The sequence below is a fragment of the Symphodus melops genome (genome assembly GCF_947650265.1).
Source record: "Symphodus melops genome assembly, chromosome: 1".
NCBI classification, from domain to species: domain Eukaryota; kingdom Metazoa; phylum Chordata; class Actinopteri; order Labriformes; family Labridae; genus Symphodus; species Symphodus melops.
This window is the reverse complement of record NC_136691.1, coordinates 11,732,323-11,750,786: the sequence shown is the minus strand read 5'-3', so window position 1 is coordinate 11,750,786 and position 18,464 is coordinate 11,732,323. Positions and strand designations below refer to the sequence as shown.

The 18,464-nt window shown below is 39.4% G+C and overlaps 1 protein-coding gene across 1 annotated transcript in view; it reads right to left on the bottom strand.

Annotated features, from left to right (window-relative positions):
- LOC306819603 (low density lipoprotein receptor adapter protein 1) overlaps window positions 1-18,464 on the bottom strand; it is a 39,276-nt gene that overhangs the window by 19,860 nt on the left and 952 nt on the right. The window lies entirely within an intron of this gene.

The window sequence follows — 18,464 nt, the reverse complement described above, 5'->3', positions numbered from 1 at the left end:
AGTTTCATGCTAGCAATCAGAGGTCAAATGTTCCTTGAGGTTGTGTTACTCATGGCTAGCGGTTTAATTTTATGATAAGTGGTGATAACTTTTTACTTTTTACCTGGGAAAACTTTTCACAAGGTTTGAAAACCAACTTGTTGAACTACAACTTAGCTAGGAAGTTGCAGCTTAGAAAATCTATTGTCAGCATTCATCTTCTCAGTTGACTTCACTGATGATTATTATCATTATCCCTGAAGTGATTGTTTTCTACAACGTCACATCAAAGACCCATTCAGATCCATTAGGGCTGGCTGTGGTTCAGTGGTAGAGTCGGTGGACTCTGGAGTTCGATCACCAGCTCCTGCAGTCTCATGTGGAGGCGTCCTTGGTCAAGACACTAAACCCTAAATTGCTCCCACTGATGCGTCAGCGTCATGTAAATGTGTGTGAATGGATTAATGTGTGAATGGGTAGGAGTGGCATGCGGTGTAAAAAACACTATACAAGGCTCAAATCTATTTAACCTTGAAATTAAGTTTTATTTGAGCCGTAGGTCTTCTGTTGGAGAATCAAAATCAATGTAGTGACTGGACTTACCAAAGAGTGAACTCTTAACAACAAAAATATAGTGTGCTTAACCCTGAACCAGTATGGTCTTGGTCATCCAAAGATTTACTGCATGGGTGCACCCTTCAAAATGTCACAGCACCACAAAGCCGAAGTGTTACAGACCATGTCTTCAGTCGGCCGCACACTTGAATTATTAAAGAGCTTCATGTTGATGCTGTAGGGTTTCCAATATATTATCCCCCTAAAAGAGGAGCGCTTAAATTTTTAATAAATCCTGTGCGTGTGTCTTCAGAGTGGCTGGGACTGATAAGAGTGACAGGAACAAGCAGAGGGAGGCTAATTGGATTTTAACATGTTGAGGGAAATACTGAGGAAGAATGAAATTGTGCAATATGAGCTTTTATTATTAGTATCCTGTGTGTTTGAGTGTGTACCAGGGTGATCTCATTTAAAATTGCACAAAACAAGATTAGGAAAGGCCGGGACGTTTGCATCTTTATTAAACTGATGCCTGGCAACACTTTGACACACTGGCTGTTGCAGCAAGTGCTCTGATTCCATTATGTTCACACAAGAGCCTCACAGTCGGGAGTCGGGACGCACTAAAGGAATCAATGCAATGAAACAAACGAACAGAGCAATTGAACATTCTGCTGCACTGGGCCTCTAGCAAGACACATCATAATACCATTGCCCTGAGATGTTAAGCATTGTAAAATATTTGAAGTCTGTTGAATGAGCATTTGTTAAGTGTAGCACTTCACAGTTGCTGATCCGGGCTGTTGTAGTTAAACAAGTACCATGTGCTCTGCACGCCTTCAGCTACATGCAGCGTTCACCAGCTGTCTCTTTGAGCTCCATGCTCAGTAATTGAATTTGCACTAAGACGTCAAAAACATACCCGGGTGAATTGTGCTCCAGCTGAACACCTCCATCGACTGTTAATTAATAAAACAAACACGAGCGGGCAGATGAACACAAGCAAGTCAGGGCATATGCGCTGTGGGCACACATGATTATTCCCAGGATAATCGCAGACACTGTTTGAGCTTCAGGGTCAAACTGCAAAAGAATTTAGAATTTGCTCTCAGATCAGTGAATATTTTTACAAGGCGGTTTCACACTCTATCTTTAGATCTAATGAAATAAAAAGAGCATCAATATGTCAGTATAAGGACACACTCAGCCTGCTTTTAAGACCCAAGTGACGCCCCCATCCTCCACCATCCTTCTTGATCTAATCTCTGTGCCATACTTTTTTACTCATCCGATAGAACTTTGAATCTAGGACACCACCTTGACAGAGAAAATAGGCCGCACATTCAGGGATGATAGGCTAGCATGGTGTGTGTGTGTGTGTGTGCGCGCGCGTATGTATACGTGTGTGTGTGAGTATATCTGCTTTACTGATTCTGCCCTGGTTGGGGGTTGGGGGGCACGTAAAGCCTACCTCTCAAGCTTTTTCTTCTTCTTCCATTCTCCAAATTCTATCCCTCCGCTCAACTCACTCACCTCACTTCGTCTGGCTCAGATTGATCATCAAAAATAGCAAAGATGGAGTCCAAATGACTTTGTTACTAAGCAACCACAGATTCACTAACAGCCCAGCAGCAGCCAGAAGGCGGTCCCTGATAATGACGATACTGAACACCTTGGCTAGGCATCAAAAGAAGTGTACAAACCATAGAAAGGAATCTGATAACAGAGGAATTACCCTGAAGTACCAAATAATGCTCCCACCTCTGAAATCCAATAAACCTCCAATGAGCAAGAATACAAAAGCTGTGTCGTGATTTTACCATACACCACTTCGCCTTAACACAGTCCTCTCAGTGATTGTAATCTTTTGCAGCACTCTGTTAAGGTGGCACACTTTCAAAGCAAGTTTTATAGTGATAAACTGCAGCAATGCTTTTTCTGTCCAGTACTTGTGCACCATTAATCACACTTTGAATGTTATTGCAATATGAGCATTTACATGAAACTCACCACTGATGGAATTTTTGTAACGCATAAGGAAAATAATGTATGTAAAGAAGCAATGATTCCTCATTCGGTATGTGTACATTTTATCCACTGGATGACAGCTTGAGTATAACAGCCACACCGTCACACCATTTTGGTGCAGTCAGAGCTGAAGCTAGCTCTCAGGCAGCTTGACTCAAAATTATATGGTGCCAATTTAGTGGTGAACCACAGGCTGCTTTGATTTATTTTGGATTCAGGAGAAACAAGTTGCTAACAGAGGTACTGTTTAAACATGATGCACAGCATATTAGCAGAGGAACACCGGAGTTACAGCGAATGTCTACTGTTTTTGTTCATAGCGCTTCATAACCTCATATTGACCAATGTAATTAAATATTTTACTCATGTTGTGCGATCCAAAGATCTCCAAATTATACAGTAAGTTTAAAAAAATAGCAAATCCTTCAAATGTATCAGGCTAAACAGAGGAAGTTTTGCTTAAAAAGAAAAATTACAAAAGACAACTTTCCGCCTATCTGCGAATCAGGTCAGCTTAATTGTTTTAGTGACAATTAATATATTAGTATGACAATTTCATAGAAAGGGAGAATGTTAAAATGAAAATGTGATTAATTCAGGTCCCTTCCTTCATTATGATCACTAACCCCAGAGCAGCCATCTGCTTTTTTACCATTGAACTTCTATTAACTATATTTCCTGTATGGTTTGAAGCTCATTTTAAATGGAGATTTCACTGAGCTCAATGTGACATTTTCATTTTCTGCTGCCAAAATCTGTCAGACATAAGACGCATTTGCAAAATCAATAACATAGATAGATTAATATGCGTCTACTCACAAAAAAAACATTCAAAGCACATTGGAGTCGTCAGGGCTCTGCACACAGAAAACAATTTCCTTCAGGGTTTTATTTCATTTTCACTGACAGGAAAATACCTCATGGGTAAAACAATCCAGATTTATAAATGAACTGTTTGCACCAGAGACTCCCAATGAATCAGTTCTTATGTCAATGTTTCAGCATTATCCCCTTTTCACTGATTTGCTTTCCATTCTCATTTCATATCTGCCGTTAATCAGAATGATGATGATTTGGGTTATCAGTCTGAGTAAATGAAGACAATGGGAGCTGTTTAGGACAGTCTTGGAATATGAAGAAAGAAAGAAAAATGTCTAACGACCACATTGGGTCCCTTTATACTTCATGTTAACAAGTCAATCAAAAGCTAGCTTTAATAGGCTAACTGTAGCCAATAATTATCCTTTTTTTTTTTTTACAGGGACAGTGCATATTAATAAACATTTCTGTAAATATGCCAGAGTTAGCCAAAAGGCTAATTTTCATCTGTTGTCCCTGGCCAGATTTAACATAAACATTTCTCAGTAAAAGAAGTTGTTTTTTTTAATTTGCCTTTGTAAAGAGATCAGTTCATACAGCCTTATAGAGATAACCCAACAAATCAAGTTTTAATTTAACTTAGGAATGTCATACACTGATATTTGGGGTAAAAAATGCAATTCTTATTGACACTTGTATCAAGTACAAACATAATGATCTTATGCGCACCAGATATAATCTTTTTACTTTTTGGGACTAAAGGGGCTCCGTAGATACTAAACTTGGTATTGTATCAAAGTCAAATAATTGGTATCATGACGACACTACTGTTTAATTATTCATTAACAAAACTGCATTTACATATTAAGTGTAGCTTGAAGCATAAAAGATAAACCGTATGATAACCAAAGTATTAAAAAAGATAATAAAGAACACAATTACAACTTGATGAAAGACTGTCTTATAATGGTCTTGAATGCAAATTGCCCTTGACAGCAGTTATGATGCAAAACATAAACATAAACCCCCGCCCCCAACCTCCCTTCAAACAGGAAGTGTCCTCCATGGACTCCTTAATTAGAGAGGATCAAACCCATTTTTATATTCCATACTAAACGGTCTTATCTTCTTGAATCTATAAGAAACATGTTTTGTCCTCAGAAGTGTTCAAAGAATGAAATGTGATTAGCACCGGGGTTATTATGTGGACAGCCATTATTACATACATCAAATTAAAAAGTCAACACAGACACTGAGTTATGTTTCTAAATGACTTCCTGTACTCTATCTATAGCAGGCACCCGACAGGGGATAATTGTGTTAACATTTGCTCGACAGTCAGTGACAGTTGGTCGTTAGATATTGGCAGGAGGACTGAGCCCAATAAACAATCTTTGTTTTTAGTGTCCAGGATGCAAAATTCACATTAAACGGTGGTCCCACAGTTACATTCACTTTAAGCCAGAAATGTCGCCCCCCCCCCCACTGAATTTGAACGGTTAATAGCCTCTAAATCCAATGTTTAAAATTCCTTATTTGACATTTCAAACAGTTAAGTCAAGCCAATATTAACTATGTAAAGGAATTATTACCAGTGTTTTGATTAGAGGCTAAATGAAATCTTAAAGAAATGTACTTTAAGATGATACACTAGTCAGAAACTTTTTACAAAATGACTCACTGAGGTTTAATGAGTCTTAGTTATTATGACTGTAATTTTTCCAGGAGTTCCACTGAAGTGTCTTGCTTTGATTAATACAGGTCCTGTATGTCTGAAACTACTTTCCCTGGGATGGCGAGGAATAAAACTGGTCACAATATGCATCTTGAGGGACTTGGACTGTAGCTGATCTTTTCGATTTAGTTTCATCCACAGCTCTATAAGAGAGCTCTTCTGGATTTAGTGATGTGGTAGCTTGCTGTCATCAGTCTGATAAGCTGTACATTTAGCTGGTAGCTTAAACTTTAAATGACTTAAGTAATATTTCAATTTCCAACACAAAGTGAATAACAGTGTTGACTTATTGGTCTGGAAGTAAAATGAAACATGCAACTGTTCAGTGGTATTGTTATTTCTAATCACTGCAGCTGCAAGAAGACGAGAAGTTTGTGACATGTTCAATGTTGTGTCTGAGCTCGTTGCAGTGGCCAAAAGATCAACTGCATTTTTAAAAGTAGTGAGTAAAACTTCCCAGCAAGGAGCCTCTTAAATGATGACTGCTCTCCAAAGATCCAAAATTACAAGTTATGCGACATTACTTAGCTGTGTTGGTGGCTTGCAGGTTTTGTTTTGGTTAAGTAGACCAGATCTGTCCTTACACCAGTCACTTCAGACTGCCTTAACACCTGACCATGATAACATGCTTTTATTAACCACATAACCCGTTTAAAGGCAACTACTAAGAACTATAATAAATCATTTTTGAATGATTCTTCATTCGGGAGTGTTTGAATAACACTATGAGAACAAGTTTACCCCGTTCTCGTTAAGCCATTTAAATGCTCAGGTATCTGCTTCAACATGTGCCAATTAATCAAACAGCAGTGCAGGAAGGCAGATTGTGTGTTACAGGCGGTTTGTAATCTACTGACAGTTGTAGTTTATCATTGACTAAAGGGCATTAAAAATGGAGAGTCACACAGTAAATGTCCACTGAAGGAGCTTTGGATCAGTTTCATTGGATCAGCATCCACTGTTTGTCTACACTAACATGCTGTCAGTTAAATTAAGATTTTCAAAGGTCAAATAAAGCAATAAAGGATACATAGGTATAATTCATCAGAGAATAAATAATTCAGGTTTCAAATACGCGTCTATAATGTGTATTTTTAATATCCATTTGTTTAATATTAGAAGGGGGGGGGGATTAAAGTGTCAATTCAAAAAATACATGGGGAAAAAGATTACTAAGACATATGAAAGGAACAGTCAAGTTCACTTGGGGATAAAATTCAAGCCAAAAATAATATAACATCATCTACAATGCAGACAGAGAGGGAAATCTTTCCTCACATATTTCTTCATAAAGAATAATCGCTGAACTCCGTGGAAGGATTGTTTCCATTAGCAATTCAAACAGGGTATGATTTTCTCTTTACTGATACTGATCTGTTCTCCCTGGAGTCTTTTGGCTCCCATTTCAGCATCTTCATCATCTATAAATAGCTCTCATGACAGGGATCCACCCATTGAAGAAAAGAAAAAAAACACTGTATTTTTAATAGTTTATTTTTCATTCAAGTGTAAAACTGTGGCTAACAAAACCCCGCAGAAACCTCAGGTGTCCCAATCCCAATTTCCCATCCATTATCACACTGGAGCAAAACAAGTGACCTTGGAGAGAAGCTGCTGATCTAATCTGAGACAGTGTATCTCGGCAAACCTTTATCAGCTGAGGGCTTCCCACAGGAATCCCCTCTAATGCAGTAAAACACTTTAGACCCTTCCAGCTGAGTGATGGAAGGGGGTCTGACACAGGCGGATACCATACCAGACTCTCAGGGGAATCACAGCGATTAGAGGAGGAATCAATGTTAGTGCTTGAGCTGAGATGTACAGTTTAAAAACGACTCGCTCAAAATAAATGATACCTACAGTATTTTCTTGGTAACTTTTTCATTCACTTCCTTTAAAAATGATATGGTGTGCATTATGAGATTCTGGGTTGCTTTTGGTTTGAGAAAGTTGCTCTACAGCTCTATTGATCTACAGTCAGTGATTAAACAAATAAGCTATGCTACCAGGGTTTCAAGGCTAAACGTTAACATTCTCACAATGACAATGTTGCTGTTGTTTCCAACATATATCATGGTGAATGGCATCTATAGTGCAAGAATGTCCCCATAAACCAAATTATTAGACACGGCTGTATTTTGATAGAATGATCAAATGTAGATAAAAAGTGAAATATTTAACTAAATGCTGCAGTGGCCATAAAGAACAACTGTTCAATATGTAATGGACTACCAACCAGAAGTTGTCATAGAAACTTCTTGTTGGTGTAAGAGGAAAGAATATAGATATAAGTAGTATGAGAGCAATAAAGTAAGCTTCAACCTGTGAGCATTTCTGTTCAAATCTGATAAGCAAAAGGTGGACTGGTTAACATGCTGTTGTAAATGCACCTTTTGTTTAATTATCAAAAGAGACTTCATACCTTATAAGAACTCTTCATTTGCATGCTGCTTACTGAGATACGCACTGTGAATATATTATAAGTAACCACAGGTCAAATTAGTTTGAGCCTTTTCTTCCAGCATGTCAGAGGTGGACTGACAGATGAAAAAAAATATATAAACAAGACATCTCTTATTACTTATTTGAAGATAGAACGTTACAGCTGATTGCTTTACTCAGATGGACATCTACAGTCAGCATTTATCACCTTAAAGGCTTTTTTTCCCCCTGACGTTTTCAAAAGCTTGACTAAAACTGGACACGAGAGGAATCAACAGTGGAAATGAGGTCTTTGTCCTCACAGTCTGAGCCCATTTAGCCCCACAAAAAAAATAAACACTTGAAGCAATAAGATGTGAATGATTAAGACAAATATGGAGCAGAAAGCTGCACCTTCTGACATTTTCATCTGATTTCATGTCACTCATCTTGCTCAATAATGTATCTTGATAATCAGAGGAACGTGTTAAAGCTCATTCAAATATTGTGGTTATCAGACGCAGCTCTGCTCCTGCTCTTTGACAGCCATGAACCCCACTGCAGCTTCTTAAGTGAATGTGTCTGCTTTGTTTTTCACCAGAATTCACACAAACCCTGTTTTTATAAAAGACCTTACAGTAACAGCACAAGTTTTCCATTCTACCTGAGTGATATAAAGTTATTTTTAGGAGTAGGGGCTCCTCGGTGCTCGAGATGCTGAGCTCAGATTGGGACATGATGTGTCACAGACTGTGAGTGGAGTCTGAATTTTTCAGGAGTACAGAACAGGGAGATGGGATTTAGCTCTCCAGTGGAGGAGGAGGTTCAGATGATATGCACACACACACACGACACACACATATTCACAGGCATCTGCAGTGAAAAAAATCTGCCTCTCACACAGTGACAGAATAATGATGGATAAGAAGCTCAAAAACAGTCTTACACCTCAATGACAGCATCAGTCTAACAGACAGCTGGCAGATATCAGACAGTCAAAGTACCTGGATGGTAGGACCTCACTACCCACTAAACAAGAGGGGTGTCTAAGCGCGTGTACGTGTGTGTGTGTGTGTGTGTGTGTGTGTGTGTGGGATGCTGCAGCTGTACAAAGATAGGGCCCCTCCGTTTCCTGGTGTTGCATAATTCACTTCACTCCAGGCCAGGGGAACTTGTTGGTGCTAAAAACAGCCCAGAGAGAGAGAGCCTGCACAGAGCAGCAGAATAATGATGAGCAGTATATAAGTTGGAGTCATGTGTTTATAGAAGTGAAACAGGGAGCCAGACAGGTTTACATCTGAGTTAGGCTGTCAGAGTGAACGTTGCCTTCGTGGCGTTCAAATCCATATCCGCGTCACGTGATCAAAATTAAACGCAGATATCCTGGACGGCTTCAAGAACATAAACGTAACCACACGTTGAACCACTTACAGCAAACACTACGTATGTTGTTCATGACAACATTTTACACACTTCCCATAAAAAGAGCTCACAGGAGTCTCACAAAGACAATCGATATAAAATATGATGTGTGGAGCAGTTTTCTTTTAATAACATGAGGCCAAGGCTGAAAAATCAATATTTGTGGAGTGCAGCGATGAAGAAAATCGCTCGCAGTTGCAAATGTTACAAGCATAAGACAGCATGTGGAAAGAAGAAAAAGGTACCCTTGTGAAAAACTGCATTCAGAATGTGAATTTCGAGTTCAAACGAAGATGCGACTAAAATCAATACGTGAGTTAATTATTGCCCCAGGAGGGACACCAACATTTACCAAGCAAAACAGAAAAGGGATATTAAAAGTTTTAACATAACCCTGATACTCCAGCAGTAGCAACACAAACATCAACGCGATCCATAACATCCTTTGTTCTGACTACAGAGCAATGTAGGAGCCACAGTTTCTAAATATCTTTGGCTTAAACATCTCCTGTTTACCTTAAAGCACGTGGAAGAATTAAGGTGAATCTCCTCAACACTTTGAGGATATTTAATACCAAAATGTGAGCCGTGGAATAAAGGACAGATACGCACCCCGCCAAGTTTCAACTACACCAAGACCTAGGACAGAAAAACAAATTAAAGCATTATAACGTTTCAAAACAGCGATGGCAACCGCAGGATTATAGCACAAGACGACAAGTGCAACAAGAAGAGCGTTTAGTAGAGTGGAGTACTCGCTGTCCCAGCGTGGGTCATAGTGCTGTGTTCACCTGCTCAGACAAACTATAAACAATGTTAATGAGTTTCATGTAACCTAATCCAAACAAGGTTTGTCTGACAACATCCGAAATACACATGTTCTATATATTTACACAAACAGAATCGGAATACGTTTTTACATCATCTCTCTCTCTCTGATGATTCTGCTCGAGGTTGCTGTGGACGAATCATGTGGACGGCTCCGAGAGTACTTTTATTTTGTGAGCTAAAAACCACAGTACTTGTTTGTGAGCGAAATACAATGTTTTGCGTGTGATTGATTTAACCACACTAAAAGACGACAAAGGTTTACAGCTTCAAGTATTGGTGCCCATAGCCGCCATGTTGGATTTTAACTGGTACTACAGACGTTGATTTGAGTTTCTGAAAAAAAAAATTCAGACTTCAGGAGGGCTGATGACGTGACAGACAGGGAAGTCAAAATTTCCGACTTTCTTGATCAAATGGAACACGTCATAATATTACTGTTTAGGCAATATGATTTAAAAAGAGGGGTGTACATTTTTGGCCGACCCTTACTTTACTTTCTAGCCAACATAAAACAGTAAGTATGGTTCAATGTCAATCCAGATTTTCACCATCAGGTTACTCGTGTTTACTTGACCTGCAAACCTGCAGTTCAATGCTAAGACTTTAGCTTCCAAACCAAAGCGATATCAGAAGAAAACTGCTGCTATACTATTATACTGAACTGGAGGATTACATATATTGTATGTCAGAGTAATCAATTCATTAATTACCTACATGTTTCAGTCTGAACAGCATTGTTCAGTAAAACCCACTTTGTGAGCCCTTATTCTAGCATGGCTCAAAACGACACAATATGCTTTATATGGGACAGGCATAACGCTTCATCTGATGTCACAAACAGTGGGAAGAAGACTGTCATCTAAAGTACATAAAGTTCCCCAGACAAGAAAACTTATTGGAGAAAAGTGGGAAGGCCGTCTGTGCAGAGCTGTCACAGAGTTAGTGCTTTTGACAGTAATCCAACTAATCACACTGTCGGAGGATTTAGCTCATGTAGTTTGTTTTTGACAAACTTGAAAGAGATAAAAAAAAAGTCATACACTCAAACATAAACCCTTCTTGGTGTTACTCTTTATGCTAAATAACATTAGAAGGTAATACTTCTGTGTTCCTGGTTATTTATTGATAAATTCATTAAACTATTCACTGTCCATGAAATGGACAATCCTTAAGGAGTGCTTTTCCGAGCTGAAAATACAAAATCTGTTTCAGGCAAATTAACCACGAACACAGAATGCAGAGGAGTTAATGTTTCCTCTCTGGTCAATAGTAGGCTGCAGAAATCCTGATAATCTAATCTGAAATGGGAGCTTTTTGAATCTGTGAAATGAGAAACCCTGAGGGCTACACGATGGGTTTTAATAACTCAAATCATAAATCTGATGCAAGCAGAACCTCACAACTTTGGACAGCCTCTGATCTTAGAATTACAAAATCCATTAGACAGGTAACTTTCCTCAAAGCACGTTCCATGAAAGCTCATTAGTAGCACTTTATCATCTTATCTGTGCTCAGACTGTGACTGCAGTGTGCCAGCGTGAATTATGCAGACTATAGGTTGGAAATCTGCTCGCTTAAATCATTGGATGACACACTGAGCACATATTGGCTTGACAGGTTTTTATGAATGACTTGATTGTGTTAGATATCAGATCTGGATCTGTGTAAGTGCAAGGTTAAATAAATGGACTTCTACTTTAAACAACAATAGATGATGGACCATGAAGTGATAAAAACAACTAAAAGTATTTCTTTGAAAATACTCACTAACCCCCGATACGCACATACTCCCTGCACGCTGCAGTTTTGCTCCGTCGGACGGCGCGTGACCGTCCTCAACTGCAAGATCACACAGCAATAAAGAGAAAAGCGTGCAAACATGTTGCTTCGTCTCTCTGACGATGACGATGATGTTGTTCATTCTGTGCCGTTCAACGTAATGTTGAAAAATACGATCATGTTGAAATTAATCGGACGCTCTGTGCGTTTCCTTGTCCGACTTTGCACAGAGCATGTGTGAATAAGGGGTTAGGGTTCAAAGTGTGGCATCATGCTTTGATCATTTACGTAGGACCATCCAGCTTTAAAGCTAAAAGTGAAACCTCAAACAGTTGTCTGAACTATTTATCAGGGACCGTAGAACGCAGGCTCCTCAAGCAAACAAAAGATTAAAGCTTGCTCTCTTTAAATACATCAGATGTTCTCTGAAAACCATTTCTAAAAATAAAACACTAAGAACACTTTATATCTAAAGAACACTTCCTGTATCTTCAGCCCTGCTGAAGTTGTGTTCTCTCTTATTCTAATTCTTGGTGCTTCAGTGTGTGTGTGTGTGTGTGTGTGTGTGTGTGTGCGTGAGTTTCTTTAAACAGAAGCTTGCTGTAAAGGTCATTTACTAACCTTTACTGTAGACATCATCTTAGATAAATCATGCCCTTAACCCCTGGAGAGAGAGCATTCAGACACTGTAAAGGTTTAGCGAACTAGTCCCACTAGTTTCATAAAGTTTACTGAGGTGTAAATTAGGGCTGCAAAAAAACGGGGAAAAAAAAAACGAAAAAAAAAAAACGCAACGTCATCGTTTTTCTCAAACACAGAAAAGTCTGAAATAATGTGACAAAGAAAATAATTTCACCACAAACTGAATTTTACAATACATGATACAAACATTTTATATCAAAAAGAAATATGTCAACTGTTGGAAGCAGAAATGAGTATTATGAACCATGCTTTCACTACATGTTCATTCTGTCAGATGAAGTTCAAGCTAGCTATCAGCTACCCTTAGATTAATTGCTGCCAATTGTGTGATACAAAACACGAATGACAGCAGAGAGGCACAGAAACTGAGGTCATAGCTAACATGCAATCTTGTACATTTCTTTATTTTCTACACTTCATTTGGTCATTGACATATTGAACACAATATGTGTGTATTTTTTACGGTTCTGGTTCCATTTTTTACATTTTTTTTAAAAATCCTGTCAGTAATATGGTGAGCGTCAGCAGCTAGAGCAGAGGTGGTTGGTTGTAACAAGCAGGCGTTACCATGGTACCTACAAAGACTACAAGCAGGTTTGTAGCCCCACTCACCCAAACTAGTTTAAGAGCCAAAGAGATTACGAGGTGGACTGGTGTTTTCATTAAAAATTAGAGGAATCTTTTTTTAGTCATAATTTTTCTTCAGAAAGAAGAATCGTATCGTGAACCCAGTATCGTGTATCGCAAGTTGAGTGAATTGTTACATCCCTACTTCTCACATCAAATCTGCATCATAACACAGAAAACGCATCTCCATCAGACCCCAATTATCAACTCCTCATGTGGAAGCAAATGATCCCAAATTAATTTTTCAAACACTAATCCTCGTCTTCGTCCCTCTCTATTACACTGTACTGCTGACAGTCGCGTGATCATCACCCTGTACGTTCCCATCATGTCCTCCCTTAGCCTCTGCACATCCCCTTCACTGCTTATCCCCTGACTCATGGGTAACTGAGTCTTAACGAGCCATTGAGAGATAATTGCTCCTCCAGGGTCAGTGCGAACTGACACCACTGCCTCCTGAATGCCATTCAGACGAGACCCTGTCAGCTGTAATACGAGTGCAGGCCTGGACTCACTGCCTTGTTTGTGCAGTTCACTTGTTTCAAATGAAGCGCTTTAAAAAAAAAAAAAAAAAAAAAAAAAAAAAAAAAAAAAAAAGGACTGCAGAGCGCACCATCAAAAACTACATGTTCGGATTTACCTCAGAGCTTAGAAGCTTTCAAAGAAAACCAGTCTTTTTTCTATTTTCCTTTGCTATTGATCAAAGTGTGGTGCAGCTGAAGCCAGGTCTGATGTTTACAACCGTAACAACATTAAAGAAAACAAGGACAAACTCTTACTGGATTTAATGGAGTCTGTCCCAAAGCTACAGCGTGAACGTCCTTGGGCCAAGGGCAAGTGTGTGTGACTTCTGAGATACGGAAAGGTCTTTTCTGCTTCTTCGTGACGTGATCCAAAGGGGCGGCTTGTACTCCAGGCACATGCTGTGTTCTCTGCCATTCTGCCAGGAGCTCTGACCTCAACAGACGATGACTAGCGGCCACGAGGGGCAACGGGAAAGGGCTGTACATGTCAGTGCTGTGCTGGCAAGGGAACTGAAGACTGGCTACGTACCAGTCCAGAAATAGTTTATTTTATGGTAGTAAGCAGGGAAGAAAATTCGATAAACTAATTGAAAGAGTGACTCCTTACGCTGCTGGTGTAACTCGCTACAGTATCCGATCATCCTGGACTCGACTTGATTATTATGCAGACACAGTAGTTCATGTGACTTTAAAAAAATAGGGCACTCCCCAGTTATGCTCCAACACACTTTATTTGGCAAAAAATGCAGGATAATAATAAAAAATAATTACACTCCAAACACCGGAATACAGTAGAAAGTTCTTAAAGAAGCAACATCACAGCTCACAGACTCTACCATATAGGCTTCGGCCAGCATGTTCACATTGTCCAACTGCAATGCAACAGATAATTTCTTGATCTCCCATACATTCACATCTTCTGGTGGGAGATTATAAGCACTTTCCTCTTCAATCTCCCCGCATTCCCGAGAACTCCTCTGAGAACACCTGCACCCCCCCTTTATGCAAATGTCGTCCACACGTCGTGCTTCACCAATGTCTCACATCGGTTTGTAAAGTGTGACTCTATTTGATATCTTTTGTATCATATATAGTGAAATATTTACCCGCTTATCAAAGGTACAGATGAAGTAGTGACTGCGTGCGTTTTTGTTAGGCTTGTTAGACTTTACAGGACCATTATGAGAGGATCTACAATACTTGTGCTGAGTTTGGCACATGATACAACAGACGGGGAACAGTCACAATAGAACAATGTCTTTTGTTCTCTGAAATCACAAGGTGTTTTTTTTTATTTCTTTCTTGTTGTAGCTGTTGGTTTCAACCTCTCTTTTGATAGTTAGCTCTAACTCTATATAGAATACATGTGGCATGATTCAAATAATACAATTAGAAGGGAGAACTGGTGCAGATAACATCAGAGGTTGTCGGTTTCTTTTGGGTAATTGACTTGCAAAGAACCTTCTTAATAACTCTAAATTGTCTTATTAAAAGTGTTCAACCACAGTCTGCAGAAGAACAAGTTAAAGCAGGTACAATATGCTTTTAGCCCTTTTTTTCCCCTCAAGATTTCCTCTTCCTGCTGCAGCCTGAGCGTTGACCTCACCAGACTATTACTTTATAGGTATGTTCCTTTATCTTTCCCAGTGAGATGGCTCTCACGACTTCTACGTGTGGCTCATTCAGTCATCGTCTAGGCATTAAACTGACGGCTAAATTGCAAATAAAATGAGAAGCCGTTAAACTGGTGTTTAAGGCCAAGCGCTAAAACAAAATGTATCTAACCCGAGTGTTTAGCAAAGGTTTTTTTTATTTTTTTTATTGTGCTTCCCTGTCTGCACCTTTCTATTCAATCAAATACTTCTGTCTCACCTCACCGTTAAAACAATGTGAATTTATAGTGATATTGATTTTCCATTCAATTACACAGTACTTTCAATAAGCGAGGTTACTGAACTAATTCCACTTTACAATGTGCTTGAAATGGACCTCAGCCAGTAGACAGGACACAAAGACTGAATCCTCTTTATTACACTTTACTCACACCTCATTTGCAGCTGCACTGTTGCCTTATTTGCATTCCTTCAGCCAGCTTTGTCGCATTGCCACATGCTGGCATACAGATGCTGTCCTCTCTCCAAATTGCCTGCACAGTAGCTTCTGGACATCAGCAGCCTCCCCGTCTGTGCATGCCCTTTGTGACTGCTGTGTTCACGTTTTTCCAGCCTGATTCCTCTGGTGTCTCTCAGACACAAACTGCTTCTGTCATCAGGCAGCTGGATTCTGCTGTGATCATCCTGCTCTTTTGTTCCTCCCCTACGTTTGTCTTTCTGACATCAACAACAGTCAACGAAGAAGAACACGAAGCAGAGACTCTTGCTAACAATCTGATTCAACAATCTGTTAAGGGTTTGTTTGTCAGCTTTTGTTATCGTGAATGTTCCCATGCCCAAAACAGAAAGCAGAAAGTTTACTGGAAAAAATATCAGAAGATTAGGTTTGTCAACCATCAATCTCATAAATCATTTAAGATAATTTGTCCTTTAACGCTCACATTTCCTTCTAAAAAGGTAGAAGTTGTGACATTTGACGTATAAAACCAGCAGAAATCCAGTACTGTATATCCTCAGTAAATACCTCTCAGAGTCATCACCGTCTACAATAAGTGAGAAGCTCGACTCCCACCAGTTGTATTGTTGTCGGAGCCATGTTTACATGGATGGGCAATTTAAATGAATGACTGTAGAGAAAAGAAGAACAGTTTACTCACTGCTTATTTGGATGTCACACAAGTGTTTTTAGATCACGATCATTCCATGTCAATTTATGTGCCATATGAAGCTACGAGTAAACCAAAGTGTGCTAACGCAACAACTCAGGCCACAGGCGATTTCAGCTCGAGCAAATGATCATTTCGTCCGCTTGCTGCGCTTAATGGCGCTTCATTAAAGTGCGTTCTATTTGATAACTCCTTCTTGCGAACGCGAGTGGAGAGGAGTTAGTGGTGGTGGAGGAGAGCGGAGGCTACAGAATGGCGATGGCGTCGCCAAAAACAGCAGTTTGTTTTGGTTTTGTTCTGGTGCTCAAAGGCGACATCTACTGGGTCAAAATGTCACACACTGTGCCTTTAAATTCAGAAACATAGCATCTTCACTAATCCAGGAGGGATATTCAGTAAAAAATGCATCAACGCCACTTTTAGAGACTCATTAAATTCACAATCCTGGAGAAAACTTTAGAGTCCCACAGCCTAAAACTCTTTCCTACTCACATTCATAAAGTATGAAATTATTTCAGATTCAATATAATTTATGTAGAACATTTCTTAAAGAGAGTGAAGACACGGAGCACACTCTCCCGGCTGTGAAATTAATCAGTCATGTTTAATGGAAGCTGGCATGGACGTCTGATTACTCGCTAAGCAGGAATCCAGGATGAGGCAAAAGCAGCATGCTAGCATTTAAGGCAGTGAAGGGCTCACGGGCAAAGTAGCTGCAGGGAGGGAGCGTTCAAGACGACGCTTCACACATCGGTGAGACAGCAGAGCTGCAGGCAGCAGGGCAGCCCCACGCTCTCTGCTGTCACTGAGGGTGTGACAAGGTTCAATGCTCTGACCCTTCAGTCAGCGCTCACAGCCTCCTGTACTTCACTAGTTACCCAGGAGCAAGCATGCACATATCATATGACACAGCTTCCATTATTTGAATAACCAGGAACAAAAGATACAGTCCTTTCAAGTATGGCTACTGACAGTGTTTTTTTAATTCATTGACAGTTCTCTTTAAGGTCATTTGAATTGTCTTCTGAGGATATTAACAGTCAGCTGCACCATGTCAACCCGGACATGAAAAATACTGGGAATATAAATTAAATAGTTGATTTGGTAGCACTACAGAAGGCACGCATCAGGCTTGAGTGGCATCACTGTATTAAGGCATACCAGAGTATTTGGAAATCCTGATGATATGGCTTTTCAAAGCGTTGAAAATACAAACGCTACTTTTTCCGTTAAACTGATGCAAATACAGATTAATGTTTCGAGGTGAGGGGTTGTAGGTCACAGCACGCTAGCAAAGGTCAGCTCCGATGTAGACTGCTGTTACCATGGCTGCACAGCTGACAGCCCTGGGAAGGTAACCGGCAATCACAGTGAAGGAGGGAGACTTTTTCACATCTTTTCTTCCTCATGAGATCACAATCGTGTGTTTACAGAAACGGGGGTATTCTGTTAGATTAAGAAACTTTGTCGAGTGTTTTACTATATTAAAGTTAAAGAGTGGCCAACAGAGTGGGGAAGAGAGCTTGTAAACTAGGAGTCTGTGCTTTACAACTTTCACTGAAGTTCAACTGCAGTATAAACTCCCGAAAGTGAAAACAAACAAAACTAAAAGAGCAACACAAACTGCACATTGTTGATGTTACTGAACAAAATAGAAATCATCACGCAGGAAGACAGGAAGTTTAAACTTGTTTTTCTCTCTGATAGACCTTCAAAAAGAAGGTGTGTCTAATATACCGATGCAACTTAGATTCCAGATTTCATAATAAATAAACTCACCTACCGTTGTTGTGGTGTCAGCGCTACAAATAAAGTATAATTGCAAGACAGTGTGAAGATGTGAAGAAATTGATACATCCCAAGCCTAACACACAACAATATTTTAATTCAACATAAACTATATCAATATTCAATTATTTTATCTTCCCTTATACATCTTGTTTTAAAATATATTGACAAATCATAAAAGCTCGATCTATCACCCAACCCTAAATAACATGGAGAGTTCATCTTAAGGTACAGTGTTATGTTTTAATCTACCTCATGTTTATGTATCATGAGATAAAAAAGTAACTAACCTGTCAATAATTACTTAAGAGCTATGTGATTTGTTTTTATTCAACCAAAGTTATTTCAATCCCCTGTATTCATCTTTCATTACTTAAAGATGTGATTGCACAACTCGAATTGTACAGTAATTAGCAGGGCATTACAAATAATGGCGTCATCTTTGATGGATTGTTTTTTCGCATATATACCCTTG